Genomic DNA, 8694 nt, shown 5'->3' on the forward strand with positions numbered 1-8694 from the left:
GGGGGGGGGGGCTGCTTCTCCCTCTGCCTGGTGCCCCCCCCCCGCTTTTGCATGCTCTCTCTCTCTGACAAATAAAAAAAGAAAAATCTTTTTAAAAAAATAATTATGTTAAACTTTTCCTGTTCAAATCCCTCTGTGGTTTCTCTGTCCTGATTGGACCCAGACTGACAGGCCTCCTTATCTTCAAGGAACACTCCTCCGCTTTAGCCAACCACTTGCAAGGTCAAAATTTGTACTTTGTCATCACATAAATTTCTCTGCTTTCCTAAATCATGAATTCAAACATTAGACTTTCCAACCACAACCTACCATCTTTCCTGCTTGCTTGTTTGGCTTCTCCCATGACAACTAGCCCTTAACCCTGTAGGGATCTTCAAAGCATTGTTTTCCAAAATGATTATACAATTTTACTTCCCTGCAACCAGGTTCTGATTTCCCATTGCTCCATATCATAGCTAATACACATTTCAGACTTTTAAATTTTTTTTATTTTCATGGGTGTAAAATTTACTTTTCTATGACTACTAATAAAGTTAAAGCATTTTTTAAAAATTCTTTTTTAGCGAGGGAAAGAGAGAGGGCAGGGGAAGAGGCAGAGGGAAAGAATCTTCAGCAGGCTTCACGCCCAGCGCAGAGCCTGACCAGGGCTCCATGACACAACCCTGAGATCATGACCTGAGCTGAAATCAAGAGTCGAATGCTTAACCAACTGAGCCACCCAGGTGCCCCTAAAGCATTTTTTTCATACGTCGATTGGCCATGCGTATTTCCTCTTCTGTGAAATACTTGCTCATTTCCATTGTCTACTTTTCCACTGGTTGGTTGTTTTTTTGTTATTGATTTGTAAAAGTTTGTAATACATTGTGGATGCTAAACTAATGTGTTTGTGAATATCCTCTTATACTCTTGTTTTTCATCATAGTGTAAAATGTGGTGTATTTTAGGAAATAGAAGATCAAGACAATTTTTAAAAATTTACAAAAATTTTTATCTCACTCTCATGTAAAATAAATCTAGAATTTGGCAGTCCAAGGGTAACATGCAGCTTCATAGTCATCAGAGACCCAGGATTCTACTCTCCTGCTACTTCACCATCTTTAGCTTCCCACCTCATGGTTCAAAATGACCATTTATGTGAACTTGAACTAGGCAATAATGGTTTCTTAGATATCAGACCGAGGCTACAAGCAACAAAAGAAAAGAACAGATAAATTGGTCTTCATCAAAATTAAAAATTTTGTACTTCAAAGGACACCATCAAGAAAGTGAAAAGACAACTCCAGAATGAGAGAAAATATTTGCAAGTCATATATCTAATTAGGGATTTGTATCCAGAATATATAAAGAACTCATAACTCAATAACAAGAGGACAAATAACTAAAAATGGGCAAATTATCTGAATAGACATTTCTCCAAAAAAGATATACAAATAGCTAAAAAACTCAGGAAAAGATCCTCAACATCATTAGCATTCAGGGAAATGCAAATCAAAACCACAATGAGATTCCACTTTATACCCATAATCAAAAAGACAAACATTGAAGTGCCTGGCTGGCTCACTCAGAAGAGCATGTGATTCTTTTCTTTTAAAGATTTTGTTTACTTATTTTAGAGAGAGAAAGAACAAGCGGGGGTTGAAGCAGAGGGGGAGGGAGAGAGAATCTGAAGCAGATTCCCTGCTGAGCATGGAGCCCAACAGGGGGCTCAATCTCACTGTGAGATCTTGACCTGAGCTGAAACCAAGAGTCAGATGCCTAACCTACTGAGCCACCCAGGTGCCCCAAGAGCATGCAATTCTTGATCTCAGGGTCATAAATTCAAGCCCCATGTTGAGTGTAGAGATTACTAAAAAAAAAAATGTTAAAAAAAAACAAAAAGATAATAACTAGTGTTGGTAAGGATGTGGAGAAATTGGAACTCTCCTACATTGTTGGTGGGAATGTCAAACAGTGCAGCTGCTATAGAAAACAGTTTTGCTGTGCCTCAAAATGTTAACATAGTCACAATATGGCCCAGCAATTCCTCTCCAAGAGAAATAAAAACATGTGTCCACATAAAAATGTGTACACATATTCATAGCAGTATTAGTCATAATAGCCAAACAGTTAAAACAATCCAACGTTCATCACCTGGTGAATGGATAAATAAAGTGTTACAATCAAATATTACTCACTCATAAAAATGAATGAAGTGCTGATACAGGCCACTTCATGGATAAAAATTGAAAACACACTAACGGAAAGAAGCCAGACACAAAAGATCATACATTATATGATTCCACTTATACGAAATGTTCAGAACAGGTAAATCCATACAAACAAAGTAGAACAGCAGTTGCCCGGGACTGGGGTGGGGGTTGAGAGGAAACTGGAAGTGACTGCTAATGGCTATGGGGATTTCTTTTGTGAGGGAGGTGAAGAAAATGTTCTAAAAATGATTTGGTGATGGTTGCACAACTCTGAATATACTGAATGGCTGTAGGGTTCTCCATCATCTGTTTCCCTTCGCTTGAGGATCAACGTCCTGCACGTCCTGCTTGTTGTCTCAGTGTCTGGAAAGAGTCAGTTTATACACTATCCAATTTTCTAGTTGTTTATATTAGGAGAAAAAGTCCATACCACATAATCTTTCATGGGTAGAAGCAGAGGTTGGCTTAGTCTACTTTTAAGTATTCTTCTACATCATGCAACAAACGAGACCTAATACAGTTCGTTGTTGTGATAAGGGCTCTTTAGATATTCGGGATATTGACCTTTTGGTATATATGTTTTAAATTTTTTCCTAGCTAGTATTTGTCTTTTATCTATTTCTTAACAACTACTATACAGAAATTTAAAATTTTGTAGATGATTAAATATACCAAAATCTTTCCCTTTATGATGTGTACCTTTTATATGCTTAAAGTCCTTCCTCAAATTCACTTTAGAAACTTATCCTAGGGAGAGGCGCCTGGTGGCTCAGTCGGTTAACTGTCTACCTTCAGCTCAGGTCATGATCCCAGGGTTCTGGGATTGAGCCCCACATTGGGATCCCTGCTCAGCAGGGAGCCTGCTTCTCCCTCTCCCCCGCTTGTGCTCTCTATCTTGCTCTCTCTCTCAAATGAATAAAATCTTTAAAAAAAAAGGAAACTTATCCTAGGGAAATAATGACAAGTTCAGAAGATATATGTTGATGACAATAAAACCACAATCCGGGGCACCTGGTGGCTCAGTCAGTTAAGCGTCTGCCTTCAGCTCAGGTCATGATCCTGGGGTCCTAGGATCGAGCCCCATATCTGGCTCCCTACTCAGTGGGAAGTCTGCTTCTCCCTCTCCCTCTGCAGCTCCCCCTGCTCATGCACTCTCTCTCTCTCCAGTAAATAAATAAAGTCTTTAAAAATAAATAAATAGGGGCACCTGGGTGGCTCAGTTGGTTAACATAACTTCGGCTCATGTCATGATCCCAGGATCTTGGGATGGAGCCCAGCAGGGAGCCTGCTTCTCCTCTCTCTCTATCCCTCCCCCCACTCATGCTCTCTCTCATGCTCTCTCTCTCTCAAATAAATAAAATATTTAAAAATAAATAAAATCACAATCCACAGAACAACAACAAAAAAAGAATGAATCTAGCCTCATCAAATTTAAAAACGTTTGTTCTGTGAAAGCCCACTTGAAGAGGATGAAAAAACAGGCTATGAACAGGGAGAAAATAGCACAAACCACATATCTGCTATAGGCCTACTATCTAAAGTACATTTTAAAACTCTCAAAATTCAACAGTAAAAAAAAAAGCAATCCAATAGAAAATGGGCAAAAGACATGAACAGATATTTCAGGAAACAGAATAGGTGGATGGTAAACACACACATGAAAAGGTGATCAATATCATTAGCCAGTAGGGAAATGCAAATTAGAAACCACAGTAAGATACCACTACACACACATCAGAAGAACTAAAATTAAAAATGCCGACAACACCAAATGGTGCTGAGGACGCAGAGACACTGGATCGCTCATACATTGCTGATGGGAAGGGAGAATGTTAGAGCCACTCTGAAAAGTAGTTTGCAGTAGTTGGTACTTGCTGTACAACTCAGCAACGACATGCTTGGGCATTTATCACAGAAAAAATATATATATAAATACCTATACATGAACATTTGTAACAGCTTTATTTGTAGCAGCCCCAAACTAGAAACAATCCAAATGTTCTTCCTTCGATGGGGGAATGGTTAAACAAACTGTGGCATATCGAGATTACAGAATCCCAGTCAGCAATAAAAAGGAACAAACTACTGATACACGTGACAACCTGGGTGGATCTCAAGGGAATGATGCTGAGTGAAAAAGAAGCCAATCCCCAAAAGTTACATACTGTATGATTTAATTTATATAACATTCTTGAAATGACAGATGCCCAGGGGCCTCACAATGCCAAGGTACAACACACATGGAAAACCCTTGATGTTGACGAGTAATACAAAGACATATAGTATTACATAGTCTGCTTCCCCAAGAAGTGGATTTCCTCCTTCTGGAAGGGCAACTTGAGAAGAGTCATCATATAGATCCCCAATAGAGCCATTAACTTTGCCTTTAAGGTTAAGTTTAAGCAGGTATTCTTGGGACAGGTGCACAAGCATATAGTTTTGCAGGTATTTTGTGGACAATCTGGCATCCTGTGGTACACTGGGGGTCACGTCTTTCAGCTTTTTCTACTCCTTAGATTTTGCCAGAACCCACTTAGCAGCCAATATTGGGAAATCTGTCAAGGAAAGAAAATTTAGCTCTCTTCCTTTCTCCACCATCATGGTGTGTGTGGTTGACTGTGTTGCTCACCATGTCTCCTCGCAAGACTTTCATGATCAAGCAATTCCTGGCCAAGAAACAAAAGCAGAATTGTCCTATTCCCTGATGGATTCGGATGAAAACTGGTACTAAAATCAGGTACATCTTGAAGGGGAGACGTTGGACAAGAACCCAGCTGGGTCTATGAGGACTTGCACATGAGATGGCACGCTTATTTATGCTGCATCAAGGTCACTAGCATCTTACTATAGCAAACTGGAAACATCACCACTATCTGGACAGCTGGTCCTGTTTTATTGGGAAAGTGATTGTTCTCTTTGTTTCTATGTGTCTGCACTAGTAGGTTGTTTCAGTAATATCCAGTGAGAACTTTTGTTTAAAAAAAAACCTCAAAGGCCTAGAAGACTGTCTTATGAAAATCACAAATGGGATGGCCAGTGTGGTCTCCCCATTCCATACTTGGAAGTGGTAGGTGATGATACAGTCTGGTTACAAAGAACTGATATCACATATGGTAGGACCTTCATATATAATGGGTAGAAGATTTTCAGAGATGAATGTGGAAAAGCCTTTCTCAAGAGTGTATGGTCCAGGGCTGCCTGGCTGGCTCAACCAGCAGAGCATGTGACTTTTGATCTTGAGGTTGAGTTTGAGCCCCACATCGGGTGTAGAGATTATTTTTTAAAAAATCCAAAAACCAAAATACAAAATAGCATATAAGGTACGATCCTTTTTAAAAATAAATGCTTACATATACCTAAAATTGAAGTGTATAGAGGCACCTGGGTGGCTCAGTTGGTTAACTGTCTGACTTCTGCTCAGGTCATGATCCCTGGGTCCTGGGATCAAGCCCTGAGGCGGGCTCCCTGTGCAGTGGAGAGCCTGATTCTCACTCTCCCTCTCTCCCCCTCCCCCCACTTGTGTGTGCACTCTCTCTCTGTCTCTCAAATAAATAAATAAAATCTTCTAAAAAATTGAAGACTATACCACAGGTATTATCACTGAACACTCATTAGATATTTCTTTATCTTCAGATGCAGAGTGTCCAATTAATCATACTCCTCAGTTTACTATGCATGTAATCCTACATGAGGACTTCCCTCATACTTTTCCTTCATTCACAAACTCCCCTCATAGACACCCATTCCAATGTGTGTGATAAATGTCCTTAAATATCCATGTTCTCTCATAAAGTTTATAGTTTGCTTTACATAAATGATATCATGCCATAAATCTTGTTCTCTTTCTTACTCTTTTTTTTTTCATTTAACATAATAGTCTCCAGCATCTGGCTTGGTTTGCTGTCTCTCTTTGCACCACGACAACTGCCACAGTTCTTGGTAACTTCCATATCCAATGCTGGCCTCTGACTGCCTTGACTTTCTCATTTCCAATGACCTTGGCTTTCACTCTCTCCACCCACTCACATAAGCATATTCAAATTCATCTCATTACCAAAAATGCACCACCCCTAAAACCTCAAATTCAAACATTCAGTACTCTAAATACAATCTCACAGGTTTCCAGATCATTTCTTGTAGTACCCCTATCCCAACCATCTTGTTATCCACTTGACCCAACACCTCTTTATGGTCCATCACTGCCCTCCTGTCACCACTCTCCTTGTTTTTTTTTTTTTAAGATTTATTTATTGGGGCGCCTGGGTGGCACAGCGGTTAAGCGTCTGCCTTCAGCTCAGGGCGTGATCCCGGTGTTCTGGGATCAAGCCCCACATCGGGCTCCTCCACTATGAGCCTGCTTCTTCCTCTCCCACTCCCCCTGCTTGTGTTCCCTCTCTCACTGGCTGTCTCTCTGTCAAATAAATAAAATCTTTAAAAAAAAAGATTTATTTATTTTGAGAAAGAGCACACTTACACGCGTGCGTGCCCGCTTTTTGAGTGGGGGTAGGGGCAGAAGGAGAGAATCTTTCAAGCAGACTCCCTGCTGAGCAATGAGCCCACTGTGGGGCTTGCTGAGGGGCTCGATCCCACAACCCATGAGATCATGACCTGAGCTGAAACCAAGAGTCAGATGCTTAACCAACTGAGCCACTCACGTACCCCTACCATTCTCCTTGTTAACCAGCTTAGATTCCATGGTCCATTGTTAGAATTATTTCCTTGCAAATTCCCTCACCTTTCTTCCTCCACTCTCACTCCACCATAATCACCTGCCAAAATCCCAAACCTGGCTAAATTCAACTTTGCACTAGCTGAACATGACCCGAGAAAAACTTTACAATAGTGATGACTGTACTCACTTCATCACTTCACACCTCCCCCTGACACTTCACACTCATATATCAACTGCTTACTTGTCATTTCCACCTGACTGTGGCACATCTCTGTGAATATACTGAAAACCATAAATTGTACACTTTATTTTTTTTTAAAGATTTTATTTATTTATTTGACAGAGACAGAGACAGCCAGCGAGAGAGGGAACACAAGCAGGGGGAGTGGGAGAGGAAGAAGCAGGCTCATAGCTGAGGAGCCTGATGTGGGGCTCGATCCCAGAATGCCGGGATCACGCCCTGAGCCGAAGGCAGACGCTTAACCGCTGTGCCACCCAGGCGCCCCATAAACTGTACACTTTAAATGAGTTAATTGAATGGTATATGAATTATATCTCAATAAAGTTGTTGTATATTTTAAAAAAGAAGGAGGAGGAGATAAATTTAACCCATCTCACCCCCTCAAATAGCCACGATTATTTTTAAAAATAAAAATAAAGAAGGGATTTTACCCATAAGATACCAAGACATACCATAAGGCTACAATAATTAAATAAATGTGGTGTCGACTCAAGATTAGGAGAGAGCTGCCCAGAGGCTAACTCATGCCTATGTGGGAATTTGGTATATGATAGTTGTAGTATTTTAGATCAATAGGGAAAGACTGCCTCCTCAATAAACGATGTTGAGACAATTGGCTACCCATTTGGAAAAGAGGTAGATCACCAACTCATACCACAAACAAAAATACATTTCAGAAGAGATGGATTCAATCTTTATATGTATAAAACTGAACTAAAAACAGAAGAAAATGTAAAAGGACAGGTTTTTGGCTTTGGAGTAAGGTATTCCCAAAAAGGACCTCTCCTCCCAAAAAAGAAACCCAAACCATAAACACAGGCTTCTTTATACTACATCCCAGAATTAGGCAGACTCACCGGCATAGCCAAAGCTGTTTGCCCGTTTTCTGGCCAGCACATGCCTCCTCCAGCTGCTGGGAGAGCCCAGCTAACAGCTTACACCTGCAGCCTCCTCCTTAGAATTGCTCTAGCTGTTGGGGACTACCTTGCTTTATTACTCTTTGTTAAAGCAGGACCAAAATAGCTACAATTTTACAGACTTGCTATCTTCTAGTTCTACAGGTCTGAAGTCCAACATAGGTCTCACTGGGCTAAAATTAAGGTGTCAGAAGAGTTATGCTTCTTTCTAGAGACAAGTTCTAGGCAGAATCCATATCTTTGTCTTTTCCAGCCTTTGGAGGCCATCTGCTGCTATGGTCTGAACGTTTGTGCCCACCCCCTCCCCAAAGTTCACCTATTGAAATCCTCACCCTCAAACATGATGGTAGTAGGAGGTGGGGCCTTTGGGAAGTGAAGAGGTCATGAGGGTGGAGCCCTCATGACTGGAGTAAGTGTCTTATAGAAGAGACCCCAGAAAGGGCCGCCTGGCTGCCTCAGTTGGTGGAGCATGTGAATCTTGATCTTGGGGTTATAAGTTCAAGCCCCATGTTGAATACAGAGATTACTTAAAAAATAAAAATAAAAGTTGGGGCACCTGGGTGGCGCAGTCATTAAGTGTCTGCCTTCGGCTCAGGGCGTGATCCCGGCGTTCCGGGATCGAGCCCCACATCAGGCTCTTCTGCTGGGAGCCTGCTTCTTCCTCTCCCACTCCCC

This window comes from Ursus maritimus (assembly GCF_017311325.1).
Source record: "Ursus maritimus isolate PB19 chromosome X unlocalized genomic scaffold, ASM1731132v1 scaffold_X1, whole genome shotgun sequence".
Lineage (NCBI taxonomy): Eukaryota > Metazoa > Chordata > Mammalia > Carnivora > Ursidae > Ursus > Ursus maritimus.